This window comes from Halyomorpha halys, unplaced genomic scaffold (genome assembly GCF_000696795.3).
Source record: "Halyomorpha halys isolate HHAL.00 unplaced genomic scaffold, Hhal_1.1 Scaffold1388.1, whole genome shotgun sequence".
Lineage (NCBI taxonomy): Eukaryota > Metazoa > Arthropoda > Insecta > Hemiptera > Pentatomidae > Halyomorpha > Halyomorpha halys.
The window spans coordinates 168,916-185,688 of NW_027107006.1; the positions used below are offsets into that span (position 1 = coordinate 168,916).

Sequence of the window (16,773 nt, forward strand, 5' to 3'; positions counted from 1 at the left end):
TACATCAGTGACAATTCAGTCATAGTTTTATTATAACTAATTTTTGTCCAATTCAGAATATAAACAAACCATTGAACTCACAACTTAAATAATGGACGCAATTGCATCGATTATTTATTCTAGCTTTATATTATTTAATATGTTCTTCATATACTTATCTTGTTCGTTTCCATTATTAATTCTCATTTATATGCTACTGTCAAAACATCGTCTATTTTGTTTTATATGTCTCCTGAGTTCTCTATCGTTTACTATATCGTATACTACCTTACAGTAATTTCTTTCAATAATTTCATAAGATACATCAAATGACATTTATGTCGCACTGTTATAAGAGGTGAAAAGTTGTTTTCTTTTGCTATTATCTCTGAGTTGGCAATTCTGTTTAGAAGAAAAATTTCATTGTTGCTTATTGATAAACCAGCAACTAATATATTGCTTTATCCTTGAGAAATACAATTTATATATTATTTAAATCCATCTTATAGATTCCGAGTCACCCGCCTGTGCGGACTCCCCCACAGTGGCTATAGCACGCTCATATTTCAATGGAACGAAATCGCCGCTATCACTTATCCACTTAGGAGTTACTACCGCCCTCTGCCGTGTCCGCTGAGTCATCCCCCGGGCCCTAACAGGATAACCAATCATTTCGCTCGAGGAAGCTACCAATTGCTTCAATCTTACTCCAACAAGGCAGAGAATTTCGTCATTATGCGGTGTGTATTCACTTTGCCGCATTCCTAGGTGTGAAGAACTGAACAGTGGAAATGCAAGGAGGTAGGCAGGAAAATATACATTGTCTGCATTGTGAATATAAGGATCAGTTAGCTAATAATAATTTGACAAAACTCTGAGCATTGTATATTTTTGCATGCCATCGAGCAAAAATCCGCAAAAAAACGTAACATGAAGAAGTTAATAAGAAGTGTTAACTATGAAAACATTATATTTATTCAATTTCTTTTCGGACTTGGGCGAGCATCACTGTACAGATGTACGTAGGCAGGAATTGGTGATATCAGAGTCGAACCTTTGGAGTCACTAAGCCTTTCATTATTATTATATTATTTCCATATTAATATTAATACGTATTAATACATATTGTGACGCCGTCTCTGATTTATATGATGGAATTAAAAGGTCATACAAGGAATTTTTTTCCAGTATAAAAGAAAAAATCTCGAATAAATTTGTTTAATATCAAACTTTATGTTACATTAAATAAGTTTTCACTGAAGTTAATGACTTCCTTTAAACGTCTATTTGGCTGATATAAAACATTTTGACCGATGATAATTTATTTTACGTGTATTTATGTTTATCCTTAATATTGCATATTTTTCACCACCAATTATTATTGTAGTTTGTGGCTTTAGCGCACTTGCTCAGCCTCCACTGGCCCACTACCAGTGATGCAGCGAGAGGGATGCGCTGGGATCTCAAAGAGCTCTGCTCTACCCCTCACACGTGAGGGATAGAGTGGGCTCAGAGATCCTCAGGTCGATTGTGTAAATATTGTATATAAGAGTGTAAATGTGACTAGAGATTTTATTATTTTATTTATTTATTTTTTTAAACACATAGTTTGATTATGTTCATTTTCTTTATTCTTCTGTTTGTACATATTTTAATTATTTTTATATACTTTTTTATTTTATTTTATTTTTTATTATTATTTTTTTTTTTTTATTTCTTTCGTTTATTTATTTATTTTCATTCTTATTTTAGTATGTATGAGGTCATTCATCACTATTACCTATTGCCCACAATAGTGTGGCAGATTGTAATATCTATCAATTAAATAAAGTTTAAAAAAAAAAAAAAATATTATTGTTGACTGAGTTCAACAGTTTCTATTACTTAGTCAGTTGCATGGGAAAATGTAGCCATATTATAAATGACATGGTTATACGGTTCTGTAAGCGTACGAGCCACTTTGGACCAGTAATAAAAAGGAATGCTTTATTTGGCCATGGTGCCCAAATACATTGGGTTGATATACACACAGCATTTTTCAAACAATAATTAGAGACACTTCTTAACCCTTCTTACTTACAATTAAACCTCTACAAAAACTAATTCTCCAAATAGTCTTCAAATATACACTCCAGATAATCTAAATGCACATAAATATATATACGCACAAGCAATCTTTGAATCATAGGAATATAATACACAATATTATTGTAAAATATTGTTACACCTAACCCTCATGTTATACTAATAATACAAGAGCCCGGTGGAAAAAAAAGTTATTTCACGCTCAATTTTTTAGAACATTAATGAAAACGGCATAGCGGAAATAAAAAATGGTGGCTTTTTCAAAATTTAAATTTTTTATTCTGAGCTCCATTTCATTGAAACTACCCTACAACAGTAAAAAACCTAATCATTTGAAGTCTATATTTGCTAAAATATGAGCCTGAGTAGAGCTGTTTACGATTCTGAAAAATTCCGAATTTGTGTTTTCAAAGTAAATATAAGATTTAAGGTCTACTGTGTGTAAATAACCCAATCTCATTAAATGGCTTGTCTTTGTGTGTGTCTGTATAAATGAAAACAGTAAAGGTGAGAATTGTCAAAGAAAAAGAAAGTAATGTAAATGATAGTTGTTATCCCATTATGTTTTATTCAGTTATATTAGATTTAGATTACGATACATTAGTATTAGATTACGACAGTAATAAAAAATGAAATATTTAACACAGAGGGGATGACAAATTAGTTTTTTTCAGCTACAGGTACAGATAAGCTGAAAAAGACCCATATCACCATCCCAAGAGAATTTAATGTAGATACACAAAAATCTAAAGAAAAAATGTATAAAAAATATAAAGAAATTTTTTTTTATTCAAGTAAACTGAAATTTTACCTAACTGATTGTACTTTTTTAAAAATTCAATTTAAAAAGAATATTTATTTGAAAAGAAAAATAAGCTAAAATTTATGATAATTACTAGTCAACTATGATTGATAGTTATACAGATAGTAAGAAAATAAATAAGGGGCACTGATAAACATTTATTGATTAACGCGCATTCTGATGACTATTAAAGGCATTTCTCAGTAATGATTTAATATAAATAATAAAATAAAAAAGAAATAAAATTGTATTTAAACTATATATGAATAAAAATACTTATTTGTGTAGGTGTATTTCCCATATACGAGAATGCGGAATAATAATAAAACAAAGATAGTTGTAAATGAGGTTAGAAAGAAAAGAATGGTCTCACTTCGATGTAAAATCGATAATTAGAACAGAGAAAATCGATAAGTAGTTAGTACCTTATAATTACTGTTGACTGTTAACTAAAAAAATTGCATGAAAATATCTTAATTTTTTAATTCATGTTAATTAAGAACCAAAGATAAAGGAAGCTTTCTATTCGTTTGTATAAACATTTATGTATAATTTTACCTGGATTTCTTCTAACCTAAATATAATTTTATTAACAGTTAATTTAAGTAAGTTTATTTTCCCTCTGAATGTAATCTATTTCATATTTTTTTTTTTAGATTAAGTAGGTTTTCAACTTACCATAAAAACATATAATGTTGAACGTGTAGAACAAAGTTAACAGGAAAACACCATTTTTTTCAGTGACTTTTTTAATAAAATTAATATTAACAATTATAACGGTCGCTATAACGCTTGAAAAATCGCTAACGATGGCCAAAGAGATAGGACTAAAGAAAAGAACAAGATGGGAGCAAGTGTGATCAACGACCTGGCACTTTTTATTAATACGTCACGGGCCACGGGCTGGGTCAGATTTTTTTTCTTAGTCTGGTGTCATCTCATCAAGACCATCATCTGGATACTGTTACTCATATCTCGCTTCTACGTCACGGGCATCGAGTAGCTAAGGGTGTCGTGGAATATTTCCATTGGGCTGATCTGGCGTATTTGAAGACGACGGGGAAAGAAGAGGTGACTCGATTCCTTTTTCAAAGTACGAGTAAAAACGAATAACAACTGTTTTTAATAAAATTTTAACAGGGCGGAGAAGGTAGTCCTAAAACATATGTCATAAAATGTAAATAATAAAAATATTTCGAAATATTGTAATTTTAAACTGTATCGATCTTACCCTTATTACTCCATATCTCATATTTTGAGAAATTACACACTTAAATATATAACTGGAACAGTGATATTTAAAGGGAAAAGATCAGGAGACACAAAGAAAAACTGAGATACCTTATTTTTCCAATATAGTTTCTAATTGTTAGTGGCAAAGTACATAATTCAGTACTTCATGTTTGAACGATAGGTCTTGTGTAGTAATTTAATGTCCAGCACTGTAAATTAATAAAATGCTTAAGTATTCTTTAAAATAATTAAATTTCAATATTTGCAAGTGAAAAAAGCATGGTTAATTAAATACTAAAAGAATGTCTCAACTTTGTTTAGATAAATTTCTTATTTTTTCCTATTCCATATAATAATAATTTTTTTTTTTTTTAATCAAAAGTCCACTTTTTTAAAGTTATTATGAAAGCATCTCATGTAGATAAGTTAATTTTTATTGAAAATGTTTTTAAACAACTGTTTAACATGGGAAAATGAAAATTGTTGATATAAACAGAATACAATTCTGTTGAAATTGTATTTCCTTTACATTTCAGAATTGGATATACTGACTTTTGATAAAAAAAATCTCCGATTGAATTTGTAATGGGGCATAGATAAAAAGGAGAACCAAATTGTCATGTGGAAGATTCGAGATTATTTAATTAATTAATTCATATAGCAATAGAACATTATTCTCATAGAAAATTGAAATAATGGTTTGGGAGATGTTTCTTGGGTCCAGTCATCGTAAAATGGCATTCCATTTTCAATGAAAAAATTTATCTTCGTCCTGGAAGTATTCAGTGAGTTTGCTGTGATATTGTACCGAAGTTGCCCCATAAGTCCTTTATTATTGAGGTACTGATTTATCTATTTAATTATGTACTTTAATATATATTCAATTATATAAATAATTGTACAATATGTATTTTACAACGTGGTAGCTTTCGGCTGGGGTCAAGGTTGCCGTCAGCAAGGATTGTAAAATTTAATCTCTAACGGTGATAAAGAGGCGTCAATTTTTTTTGTCTGGATTTTTAGTAAGACCTGTATAAATATTTATTTTTTAAAATTGTTTATACTTTGGAAAAATTTAATAAAGAAATAAACCTGAAGTGAAATGTCTCGAGGAATCTAAACTGTGAAATTTAAAAATCTTCTTTCTGATCTAATCTAATTCTGCTAATAATGAAGAAAACAACTAATAATTTATTAATGCTTAAAGATGGATCGCATACCCCAAAAATAAAAATATGTTAATTTGATTAAAGATAAGATTTTTTTTTCTTATTCCTGAAAAATGTAAATGAAGTAATCAGAACCTTTTTATAGAGAGCTTATCAATTTCACATAATATAATTTTACAAGTTAGGTTTTTCAGTTTGTTACCATTTCTTAATTTAATTGCATTCATTCCACATCAACCACGTTAATTATTTTCTGTCTATAGTTTCTATTAGCGTTGCCTGCCCTGTTACTTCTCTTATTCGTTCATTTTTCATTCGGTCGTATCTAGTTTTACTTTGCTCAGGAATTATATGGCTTTCGAATATTTCAGTATCAGGCTAACTTTCAGCTGTATAGGACAGCGTTGGTATAAATATTTGTTTATTTACTGTCATCTTTGTTTTCAACTGCACTTCCCTTTTGGCTAGTATTGCATAACGAAGCTGGTGTTAGACATCTGATACTCCCAATGCGCCGATTTATTTCGGAATACAATCTCCTTTTATTCATAATTTTGACTCCTAGATATTATTACACACTAATATACACTCGTGGGAAATTATATTTCTTTCGGAAATTATGAGAATACCATAGGCAATTAGTAAGTACTGGATATATACGGAACGCTTTTTCCGATTTTCTACTTCCAGTTTTGAGCTCCGCAGTTAAACTTAGGGAATTATATATGGCCTCGGAACCTGGCTTATTTCTGAAATGTTTAAAAAGAAGTTTAAGATTCCAGGAGTAAAGTAGCAGTAAAGTTCTAGCTAAAGAGGGTACCAGTTATAGTTGCAGGATTTGCGAAAGTGAAAACTTTATATTCTTTTTTCCATCTTCACTAGCCGAAATGTTGGCTTATAATACTTCGAGAAAAACGTAATTTAGAAATGAAATAGCAAATTCCGAGGATCGTGCTTGAGCCATGTTTGAAAAAAAAAATTGTACTTATCTTGCAATATAAAATCTAAAATTTTTAGGGAAGTTAAATTTTATTCTTGTTTGATTACAAAGGTTCATCATTGAAAACAATGAGCTAAAATTTATGAAAAAAAATAGTTTAAAGAAAACAATTTTTATTATATTAATTTGAAGAATAAAATAAAACTCTTTTTTATAATTGTGGTAGTTTTGTCATCTGTTTGCTCCAATTACAACTGTCAAATATCGCATCGAATTAGAACAATATTTGATCTATTATGCATGGAATAATAAGAAACAATTAATACTGAAGAAAAAAAAGTTCCATATTGTTTAAAACATTAATACCATTTAATGTTGATCCCTTATTTTTGTCGGCCCGCATGAATCTTAATTCTGTTGTCAATACCAATCCCATACAGAGCTCTAAAATACTTTTGCTCCTGAGTGAAAGAATTTTAAATTCAAATTTAATAAATTATTTAACCAATAATTATCAAACTTAATAACTATCGCTTCTACCCTCCCTCTGTTGTTATTAAGAACTATTTTCCATGATATAATTACCAATACCATTGCCAACACTATTAATTATTAAAGTTATACAACACTTGACTGTATCAAGTAGGCTGGTCTTTGGTGACATTCTTGGCCTGTTAATCATCGAGATAGGATCTGTCTCCTAAGAGAAGCCTTTCCAACGCCAGACTCTGTTTTCACAGTTGTCCTTCCAATGACTTCTAATTACCTTATAGTTAATGTTTCATCTCATAATGTTAAACCTTTATTTGTAAATTTGCGATTGATAAGGCTTTTATAATGAAAATAATCACTTTCAAATGAAGATATAAAAAAATATTTGTTTATTTTTCGTGAGTGGATCCCGAAACAAAATAGACATTTATGATATTTATGACGGTAATAGTGCGATGTGGTAAATAATAAAAAATACTTTAGCTTAACATTGCAGCGCTTCTAATACTTTACTATCATGTGGAGTGAGCGCAACATACAAATTTTATTTACCATCCTAAAAGTCAAAAATTTCAAATTATAATTTTTTTTATGCTCTATTAAATTTGAATTTTAAGGTTTTTCGAGGTGCGAATAGCGAAATGAACTTTTTTCCAGCAAATAAAAAAATATATAGTAAAACATACGGCTTTCGACGATTTTCCAGTCTTTTAACTGCTGTTTCTATTTCTCCATTGGTCTCCTTTAATTAATAATTAAATTTAGTCATAGTTCATATTTAAACATTTCTTATCGCTGTTAATAATATAGAAAGGTTAATTATTTCAAATAAAGAAAATTAAAGATACTTTAGAGGAAGATTTTGTAAATATCTGTCATTTAAGCCCTGCTAAATATTACCGAATGAAACTTAGTTGTTGTTGAATTCCACTTAATTTTTCACAATTACACCGAATTTAATCATAATCGTTTTTGAGCAAATCGAAAAAATTTGTAGGATCGATTCTTTAAAGTAACACTTCCGATCAGTCGTTTTCATCGAAAAAGTTGTAACACCCCAGGGATGTAATATCCTTAAATAGTTAATTCCAAGTTTCGTTTATTTTTTACTAATAAAATTCTTCTACGTTCTGCTTTATCAATATTATTTATTCACTTTTTGAAGAATGTGGTACAAACGACACTCGCTATCTTAATAGAATTTATCAAAATGTTTTTACTTTAATATATATTTTTACTCAATCAGTGGTTTCCAACCGATAGTAAAATCACCTTTACCCTTCGTCGTAAACCTGCCGTCTGCCCAACAGTATACTTTAATAACGTTGCTCTTACCCCTGTAGAACAGATCCGCTACCTTGGGCTACATCTGAACTAACGACTAGACTGGAATCCTCAGACATGACTGAAAAGACAGGAAACTGCACATCGACTATTACAGCACTTACTAGACAAACGGTCTAGACTTCCAATTTATTACAATTAGACTGATCTACATGACAGTTATAAGACCTATCTGGACATACGGAGTTGAGCTTTGGGGCTCCACTAAACCTTCCAATTCCTCTCGTATCCAATCCTCGCAAATGCTCCTTATTTGTTACAAATAAAATCATCCATAAAGAACTTAATGTTCCATATGTAACCAATCTAGTCCGAACCCTTCCATTACAAACCATCTGACCAACCAGGTCCTACCAAACCATCCTCTAGTTTCTAACCTTGATTATTCTTATATTCCTGAAAATCCTCCAAGGCGCCTGAAAACAAAATGGCCTCGAGACCTTCTAGTGTTGAAATATGAATAGATCGCTACCACTGAATAGTTTCTCTACATGCCTGTATCACTCCATTTTGATCTTACATCAAATTTACTTGATGTATTTTTATGTAAATACAGTTGTGAATATCAATAAATAAATTGAAAAAAACTATTGCAATGATTATCTTCCCTCATGTTTGGGTTATAGCTTGAAACTCTTTAACAGATAAATTTCGAATAAAAATGATTTTTTGAGCTATCTAATTTTCAAATATTATCGAAGAGATTCACCCTTTGTTCCAAATCGGTCACAGTGGGCCGCAGAATTCTATGGGCTGGAAACGACTGCTCAAAATGATGAAATTATTGCTTGTGCCTCTTGGCTTTTTAACAACTAAATCAATTTTATAATTTTCTTTATTTGAAAAATAAATTTGATTTTAAACATTCCAGTGTAAAATGAAAATTAGAGATTTCTTCTCCTTGAAATTCTTAAGATATTTAAATCCTGCTTAATATATTAAAACCGTTTGAATAGTTACCCTCAATTTATACATTCTTTTATTCCTCGAAATGTTATTCAAGAAGATAAAATCCGTTACCCCCTTGACACGTTGTTAGCTGATTTATGACGTTGGGAACCTCCGACAAGATATTGATAAAAAACACAAGATTGACTTATGGGATCGTTTGTCATCGCTATACGAGCAGCAGCAGTTGTCTAATGAGATAGTTTTCCGCAATCATGGAGTGAATCATGAAGATTCCTCAGCGGTCATAGGAGATAACCTATAATTTATATAAATGTTCAATATACATGGTTTTCCATGCACCCTTAGTTCTCCTACAAGTTAATCGGGTCATTTATACTAACAAAACTGAGCAGAGATCGAATATAAAAATTATTTCAAAAATTAATTTCCATCATATAAGTACTGTTTTCCTTACAATCCTTAATGCTGCTTACTTATATAAAATGGTTATACATCAGGACCCTAATGCTCGATATATTGCCGATTTGGCCAGAACCAAATATATGATAAATAGTAACAAGTTTGAAATTGATTTTTCCAGTCTTCATTATATAAATAAAAAATCATTAAATATAGTAATCTTGTAATTAACACTTCAACTATAGGCAATTAAGGTTTTTAATAAAAGTAATTCAGCTTGTGTATGTTTGATCATATGTTAAGTATTTAGCGCGTTTATTTTTTTTCAAACAAGGTTAGATACGTCTTCTATGTGCACATAAATATTACAAGAAGGAGCATAACTCCTTTAAAGCAAAAATGAAGCCCAAAAAGCCACGCCCACGAAAGGAAAGTTTACCTTGAGGTTAATAGGAATGACCAACATTGTTGTCTAAACTGAATCTAAATGGCTCGTTATCTTCCCCTACTCCTCTGCCACGCCCTAGGAAGGCACATAAGGCCCGTCTTTTTTGCATCACTTTCTCTGCCAGTTTAATCCCTATACATAGTCCTACCTCCAAGAATATCATCAGTCATACAATGAAGTTAATTTTTACAGTATAGGGAAGTTAAATTTTACACATTTTGGGCTTTTACTTTATAATTTTGCAAATTGTGGGCTTTTTACTGGACTTTTTTTGTTTATTACTGCATAAAATCCGCTCTATACTACTTACCTTTTAGGGAAAGGCTTAAAACAACTGTGGGTATGACGCGGCATTGGCACACAGCTTCCTGATATAAGGTTAAGATCTTCAGAGAAGACAATTTTGAAAGAAGAGCAATTTTCTTACAACTGATTCTGAATTTTCTCATGCGTCCAAGGACGAAGTGCCATTTATGTCAATGTTCTCTTCATGTACTTACATAAAGATTTCGTTTGTTTGGACTAACAGTTAAAAGATGAAAATCTTTCTGTTCATAAATCCATAATTAGTATTCGCGATAACCTAAAAAACGACGCCGATATAGATAAAATCTGAAATAGCAATAATAATCCGCAACGCAAATTCATCATCGAAAATCTGATGATGAATTCTTAATCATTATCTGCGATAACGTAATTATCGATCTAAACTCAGAAGGAATCTAAAACGTTTATGTTTAACCAAGTTCATCACCCGCCGAAATATAAAGACATATGGGTCGAAATTATTCAATTGAATTAAAAAATTAGCAGACATGAATAATATATGGCTATCATTCACGTTCTACAGTATCGAATAGAAAAAATATTCAACACATTAATATATAAAAATTTATAGGCAATAATAGCCTGAAGTCATCATCTCACCTTTTATCCCCAAGTGGAGCGGCCCTCCCCGTTCTTTGTAACCCCCGGCCAATGGCTCCTGGGCCAATATTGTAACCCCAACCTTCAGCGGACCCAGCCCTACCCCTTATAATGCCATGTGGCAAAGGAAGGGCACTATGTTACATATTTATATACTCAGGTATATACTAATATTGTTATATATATTTAAAATAAAGGAGGTAAGAAAAAAAAAGGGTCTTAGTATATATACAGACATTTATATTTATCATTAATATATTTGAGGAATATGTTTATTATGTATACATATTCTTATTATTGTATTAAGTATTGTTTTTGTTTGAGATAACAAAATTAATAGAAGGGTGAGGAAACAAAAAGGGATCTTAGTGTGGCGGGTCGGCCGCGAAGGATGGCCTTGTAATAAGCATTGTAATAATGTAACACTTTGCCATGACTTTCATAATGGCCCACATTTCATTATCAAATCTCGAAAGTTTTACACTAAGCCCGAAATACCGCTTAAGGGCGATAATAGTACAATAGAATCAATATGTTAATTTTTAAAGTTTCAAAATTTATTATTAAAAATATAACATCGAATATACAAAAATAAAATTTAAAATTAATATAATTATGAATAATAATAAATGAATGTATAGCATAGATGACTAGCGAATTTTAAGTCTTTAAATGAGAACGAATGAACGAAAAGAAATAATAGTAAACTATTTAAATAAATAGGTAATTAAAAAAAAAAAATTAATTTTAATTATGTTTTGATGTCACTTGAAATAGTAATTACCTATGTAAACGACGTCTAGCTCTAAAAGTGGACAATTTTTTAATTTCAATTAATGTCAAATTAATCAATATAAATTCATTGTTACGGTAATGTACGAATAAACCTTAAAAAAAATAAAAATAAAAATTAGACACGTTTTCGAAAAATTGTCCTTTAAAATAAAGAATACTTTTTTTAAGGGTGGGTATTTCTTAAGGGTACGTGCATCCTCATCAACACTAGCGCAATTTCTTTTTCTTCTTCTTTGATCTTTCTTTTCTTCGCGTTGCCTCAAAAATATTTCGAAGGTCTGTAATACCGGAGAATCCTATCAGTATGTCCCCACGAAACTTTTTTAAATTGATGTTACTCGTAATTTTCTCTTTAGAGGGGTCTTAAATTCTCTGTTAGTTCTCCGTTACCATGTGTCACTTCTACCAAGGCTCTACTTCATTGTCCATTATAGCATCGAAATCTGGAGTTTTATAGCTTTGGTTGTGACTATCATGGTGTCATAAATGTAACGGTGCAATCTGTAAAACTATACCCCAGTCTTGTTTAAGATTTATTAAAAAAAAAAAAAAAAAGTGAAAATCTATCGGCTACAACCAAGATTTTTCCCTAATTAAGGCTTGGGTACCCTTACCATCAAGAGGCTGGGTGGATCTTGTAGGAATCCCTGCAACCATAGGGTTGACTCAAAGCTACAGTAACAGAAAATTAATCATCTACAACAGCCGGATTGGGATTCCGGGTTCTTGGAGTTGTAGCACAGTTTCTTACTCACTGAGCCACACTGCTGCCTTAAAAAGTATATATTTTTAATATTACATATAATTGAAGGTGTATATATAAACTACAGATTTTTAGAGAATGCTTGGTCTTTTTATTATTATCATACCAGTTTTTTAAGTAATTTATTCATATTCACTTTCCACTATCATAAAGTAGTCACTAAAATAACAATTATAGTTTTTTTAAAGGCGCTATGGTTGCTGTTAGAAAGAAAAGTATAAAAACTTGGAAACAGAGATTCGAACCAGATGATCCTAGGTCGATAAAAAATTTCATTCCATCCCGGCTACAGATGTGAAGCTGAGAGATGCGGCGGTATTCGTTCTGTTGGGGCCACTCAAATCAGCCATATTGAAAAGGAGTAATTGGCAACACAGGTACACGTATAAAATGAGTATATTTACCCACAAAATACAAATAAATACTATAGTATAGAAAGTAAAAAAAAAATAATAATCGCTATTTGGGAGAAAAAAAAAACATGTTCTCAATATAAATAGAAAAGAAAGAAAGATACATCAACTGTGTATGGAACTTTTAATTTTGCTCAGTAAATTAATGATTATTTAAAATCAAATTTTAAATTGAATAGAGTAAAACATAAATATGGTAAAGTTATTCTACAGGAATTAGAATAAAATTGACAAGCTGGTTTATTTAAAAATTATTTTACGATACCGAAATAAATATTTGAGATGAAAAAACATGAAATTTTCAGTATAATGAAAATAAATATATATTTAATGTATTATTTAAAAAAAACAACTACATTTTAGAACTTTTCGTAAAATCCGGTTCTTTAAATAGATCTAAAAAAAAAAAAAAGAAGTTTCGTTTGTTTTTCCTATTACAACTGAATTATAAATTATGGAATTTTAAATTTTCAATTAGAAATTTTTTCTTACACTTTTTATATTTGGTTTCATATTTTGGTAAAAATGAGCAAGAAATTCAGTTTAGAACTTTCAGAAAAAAAAAACAGCTATGCGTAAGAACGATATTCGATCAGAAAGAAAAAAATACAAACGAAATTGATCTGTATTTTTACCAATTGTAGAAAAATATTTTTTTAATTTTACAAATATTGTAGTTTGTGATGTACTCGGATATATCAAAAATCATCTCTCTAATAACATAATAAAAAATAAACAAACAAAATAGTTTTATTGAATAAAATTCTATGTTGAATAAATCAAATTAAAAAAAAATTATTATTTATGTATACTATTTAATTTAAAAAGATTATTTTCTGTTTAGTCAATATTGAGTATATAATGTACCACGTTTAAGCTCTTTCAAGGGATTATCTGCCTTTTCAAAGGTAAAACCTGGCGGCTGAGCATGATTGGTGACTCCTATTTGTCCTGAAGTCAGGACCAAAAAAGGGGTTCCCATTTTTGGTAAAAGTTTGAATGGAAATTATGAAAATGTATATTAATCTAAGTTAAAACATCCTTGTCTGTCAGTTTAAATCCCTTACTTTCAAAAATTGAGGCCAACTGCAATTATTAAAAATTGTATTATCTTCCAAAAAAAAAGAAAAAATGTACGTTATTTTCGGTTAGAAAATGATTCAATTTTTACCTATATTGTACAAGAAGTAAATACCCTTGAAAATTAGATGAACCTGAAGTCCATTTTATTCTATAGAATCTATAATTTTTTACCAATATTCATTTAGTGGTAAATATTATCAAAGCTATTCTCCCTAACAGATTAATTATTAGCACCATTTTTTATATTCGATTGAAATCTACTGGTTTATAAGAAACAGGTTTTCAATTATCAATATTATGTATATCATAGAACTGTAATACAAATAACTGTTTGCATATAAAATAGAAGTTTGATAAATGCACTATAAAGTAGTTTATGATGATTATCATAGTAGGAAATGCAGTACGCAAAACTGCTTAGTAAGGTAATTTTTGTGATTTTCGAAAACAAAACGAAGGTAACAACAAAGGCGAAAATTTTGAGAAGAACAATTTTATTTTATATACGTATTAAAGGGTTTTCGGAGACGCGAAAAACGAATTTTACTTTATTTCTCCTTAAAAAAAAAAATTGTCCCATTTTGCTAGGCCAGTCGTTCTAAATTATTTTAATACTTCACTGTTATTGTGTGGTAATAATATATCAATAGATTTATTTTTGAATGTAAAATAACAAAAAATTTAGACAATTGTATTCAAAAACTAAAAATAGCTTTTTATCAAGTTAACTGAAAACATTTTCTTCAAGAAAAAGCATACCAGATTCGTTTTTAGTGTCCAAAGGTAGACTACTGAAACAATTCAGAACGACTGACGTGATATGAGTTTGTAGATTATTTTTTGTATTTTATGAAAATTCGTATTTAAGGGTTTTAAAAGACGCTGAAACCGAATCTGACTTGGTTTTTCTTTTAAAAATAATATTTTTTGGTTTACTTTTCTGGAAGGGATTTTTTTTTTACACACAATGTATATAAATGAGTTATTCTGACCATATAGTTTACCCATTAATCGATAGTATTATTGTGACGATTGTTTCAAAGTGATGACGCCACTACTATGACTATATAAATGACAGGATCATGTATACACTGGGTGACTAAACTGGCGGGAATATCCTGTCAACTAAGGTCAAGGGCGGGAACTCAACAGAGGATGAAGCTAGTTCAATATCGATATTATTGCTGGTTCATTTTAATATAGAGCACCCATGCTAATCTGTATGAAGCACCTTCTCCACGTTTAGTTCATGGAGTAAATGCATAAATAACATCAGATGCTTAAATGAATAACAGAAATTTGTTTCTACCACACAACACAGAAAAGCATGTCTGGTGGTCCCTAAGTTCGTACTAAGCCCCTAATCCGGAATGGACCGTTCAGAAGTTTAAGGTGAATAACTATCTTAGATTTTAATTCATCAGTTTGATAAAACTAATTAACTGTTTTATTGTTTAAATAAAATAATTTGTATCCAATTTTAGTCTCAAAACACTCTTTATTTCTTTAAAATTCCTACGTTTTGGGCAGTTCGGCCGTCCTCAAGGGCAGTGTTAAATAAAAATTTACACTCACATCAATAATTTAGAATCTTTTTGTAGTCTATTCTGCCCAGGTCAAAATTAATCTATTTTGTCACTCTCGACATTAATATTACAACTTTTAATTATAATCAATTTAACACTATTATTCTTTGTATTATGCAATATTATTAACAAATATTGTTCTGATAGCAAGGTGTAATAGTGTTAAATTGATTGTAATTAAAAGTTGTAATATTAATGTCGAGAGTGACAAAATAGATTAATTTTGAGCTGGGCAGAATAGACTACCTCTAACTCCTGACTACTAAAGAAATAAAGAGTGTTTTGAGACTAAAATTGGATACAATTTATTTTATTTAAACAATTATAATCAGTCTCAAGAAATCGAAAAGATTATATATACTGAAATTACTTATTACAGGCGGGTATATGCATGGAGTATGACAGCAAATTATTGAATTAAATCAACTTACCTGAAGTACCACGTTATACGATTTTTCATATTTTATCGATTTTTTCTAAAACAACTAACAATTTTTATTAAATTGCCTTGTCTGGTGGTGCCTTAAACTGGGCCTTGTCAATGTACAATTTAATGTCAGCTAGGTATTATACTTATCGAAATAGTTTAACAGGGCTTAAATAACGAATTAAAAAAAAATATATTTTTAAATATCTTTAATTTTGTTATTTGAAAAAATAAAGTTCACTCTTAATGAATTTTATGAATAGACAATATTTCCCTAAATTGCTCTATTTATAGCTCTTTAAAATCAGTTTTTTAATTTAGGAGTAAGTGGACCCAAGAAGCGTCAATCAGACCTTTACTCCCATTCTCAACGAAGCCTGCCTCCAGTAAACACCACCAAAACCAAATCTTCAAAATTCTTTTTCGGATGAAATTTTCTGTGCAATAATACAATTCAAAAATACAAAAAGTTTTATATTACTGATCTTTCCGTCTTACAATACGTAGGCGTATATATTATTTTGAAGAAAATTATCAAATGTTAATAGTAAATATTTAATAACAAAATTGTCTACTATTCTTCATTGAAATTATTCTGAATGTGTCATGAAAAATAAAAATGAATTGACGTAGTTCAAGGTCTAAAGCGATAATTTTGTGACCAGATTTGTGTATTGCTGCAATATCGTAGTAGCAAAATTTATCATAAATATGTTTGAAAAAAATAATATTCGATTTTGAAGACATCATTTTTTTTTTATTTGTTCCATATATTAACAGCTTTCCTATCTTTTTGAGAAAACAAAAATGTAAGCAGTAATATATATGGACAAATAAATGGACAAAAAAAAAATTAACATAACATTTACCATGGAATATGAATTAATAATTTTGGAAAAAAAACAACACATTAAAATTGTAGCTGTTTCACAGTTTGAAAGTGATGTAACAAAAAATATAATAACTATTGACAATC

General features: G+C 29.8%; 1 long non-coding RNA gene across 2 annotated transcripts; it reads left to right on the plus strand.

Moving 5' to 3' along the window:
* The first annotated feature begins 4,582 nt into the window (after positions 1-4,582).
* LOC106689525 (uncharacterized) lies at positions 4,583-16,277 on the plus strand. Of its 2 annotated transcripts, none has more exons than XR_001344456.2 (3): positions 4,583-4,939; positions 12,477-12,665; positions 16,119-16,277. It is a non-coding gene; the product is annotated as an uncharacterized lncRNA (long non-coding RNA). The 2 variants fall into 2 exon arrangements; XR_001344455.2 differs by having other exon boundaries at positions 4,854-4,939; positions 12,466-12,665.
* The last annotated feature ends 496 nt before the right edge of the window (positions 16,278-16,773 follow it).